The sequence below is a fragment of the Pteropus vampyrus genome, unplaced genomic scaffold (assembly GCF_000151845.1).
Source record: "Pteropus vampyrus isolate Shadow unplaced genomic scaffold, Pvam_2.0 Scaffold110, whole genome shotgun sequence".
Lineage (NCBI taxonomy): Eukaryota > Metazoa > Chordata > Mammalia > Chiroptera > Pteropodidae > Pteropus > Pteropus vampyrus.
The window spans coordinates 1,493,966-1,496,306 of record NW_011888891.1 but is presented as its reverse complement, the minus strand read 5'-3'; the positions used below and the strand labels follow the sequence as shown (position 1 = coordinate 1,496,306).

The following is a 2,341-nucleotide window of genomic DNA, read 5'->3' as shown; positions in this document are numbered from 1 at the left end:
GGGTCTAGAAGGGCATGGATACAGCGTTAGAGAAGCTGCTGTAGGGAAGACACCTCAGATCATCCCTCGACTTTCGCTAGGGTCAGAGTGGGGTGGTCAGACAAGGACAGAGCTCTAGCTGTTGAGTTATCTGCCACTATCTGTCATTATCTGGCTGGCAGTGAGCCCAGGCTGCTGACCCTTGAGGAAATGGCCCAGGGAATGAAAGCGTATAAAGAGAAATGTCTCCTCGGGGACAAGGAATAGTTCTTCTGGCCAGAGAGGAGCTCCTTCCCTCTTTGAGGGAACTGAGACTCAAAGCCCTATTTGTGGCCTAGATATTCTGATTCTGAACATAACTGCACTTTGTTCTCCAAGAACACTATTGCATTCACATCATGAGCTGCTCGCAGTCCTCATTTGAGGTCCTCCAGTGGTCACAGGAGACTAAGGGAACTGGCTCAGAATATCTGTGGCTGGAAGGAGACTCCGGAATGTCTCCAGTGAGAGCAATTTTCATACTTCAGAGCAAGTTGTCAGATGTTTCCAGGAACGGAAAGGCCAAGATCTCTAGAGAAGGGACGACCGCTGCCTGTGCACAAATTCTCTTTCTGCCAGAGGGAGTCCTTGGCATTTGTCTCAATCCCCACATGGAAGATGAATAAAGAATCTGTTCCACGTAGTTTTTCCCTCACGGCCCACCTGCCTGGCATTGCTTTGATGATTTCACCTTGGAGAAGACCAACCTCCCGCAACTCACCAAGATTTCTAAAGCGACCGATCCTCTCCCAGGACCACTGTTCCCCTTCCTCTCTTACTCTGAGGAGCTGTCTAAGGAGAGTGAGTCTGAGCACAGCCCTAGCATTGTGGATGATGTCTTCACCCTTAACAAATTCTCCCTTGACCATAATCTATCTTATTCGGGTCTGATCTAATTTCTCCAAGGCCTTGGCTTATGGATTTGTGATCATTTGTACAATGAGAATGGATCTGGTCGATACAATGACGTGAATGAAATTCGTCTCCATCAACCCCACACCGCCCAGTTCTCTTCCTTCTCCAGATCCTTCCTGCTCTTTCAGCAGCTGCTGACTGTGCCTCTTTTTCCTCTCACACAGGTTCCTTTCACTGTTATGGATGGATACTCTACCTTTGGGACTTTCACTATTAGGAAAACAGTGGGTGAATGTGTAACCTAAATAAAACTTGTGGCCAGCCTCCACCAATGTTACCTTAAAATAAAATTTTTAAAAAATCTCACCCCCCAAACATCGAAAAGCTACATGGTTCTTTTCCAAGGCGTCCTGAGGCAGCAGTGTATTATATCGTACAACACGGATTAAGACTTCCTAAAATTTCCCTTTTTGAATTTCCTTCTGCAGTCCCATTCCTCACAACAGCAGATTTTTCTCCTCTCTCTTCCTTTTCTTCCCTCAAAACTTTTCTGCCTCAGGTACCCGGCTGTCATTTACACCTTATGATGCAGCCACCCTGCTGTTTGTTATTCTTTTTTCCTGCCTCCTGGAAATTCTTCCTTCTGTAGCCCAATTTCCTAGACTTTTTCGGTTTTGCATTTTCACCCATTTTTCCACTTGTCACAATAAAAATCTAGTAGTAGAGCAACAGAATGAAAACTTCTGAGGCGATAAGGAAGGCAATATGTCACAAATAAGAGGAATGGGTCCCACGAGTTGTGTTACCTGGCTATGATTTGTGTTACCTGGCTACAATGCTTGTTCTCTTGTGTGTGTATTGGTGAGACACACGCAAAATGTTTTGTCCCACTCAAAGTCCATGGCTCTTTAGAACTGTGATGGTATTTCAGATAGGTGAGTGGAACAGAGATTTATTCTTAAGAAAATCTTTTATTATTCTTAATAATCATCCAGCGAGTGTGTTGCTTCTTTTCTTTTCTTTTCTCTTTTAGGTGAGGCAACCCTTGGTTGACCTCACAGATTGCAAAGTCCTTGTTATCTTACAATCCCCCCGCCTTTTTTTTTATGCCTACAGCACCTGGCTTTCCTAGGTGGTCTCCCATCCAAGTACTAACCAGGCCTGACCCTGCTTAGCTTCCAAGATCAGCCGGGATCGGACTTGTTCAGAGTGGCATGGCCGTAAAGTACGTTGCTTCTAAAGCTTCAAGCTATTTTGCAAATGTGTGAGTTCCGAATCTGGCTCCCGACTGCTGTTCTAGCATTACCGCCACCTATTTGCCCACGTGTTTCCTCCGCTCTAACCTTACTTGATTATTAGCATCTTTTTTAAAGTATCGTACCATTTTATGTCAGAATGCCCTCATCCCTCTCCTTTTCCATACTGTGCTCTCTACAGTAATTGCCAGCTACTACTCTGATTTCCCACT

The 2,341-nt window shown here is 45.1% G+C and overlaps 1 pseudogene; it reads right to left on the bottom strand.

The window, feature by feature from the left end:
• Positions 1-1,980: 1,980 nt before the first annotated feature.
• LOC111743289 lies at positions 1,981-2,099 on the bottom strand (annotated as a pseudogene).
• Between the last annotated feature and the right edge of the window lie 242 nt (positions 2,100-2,341).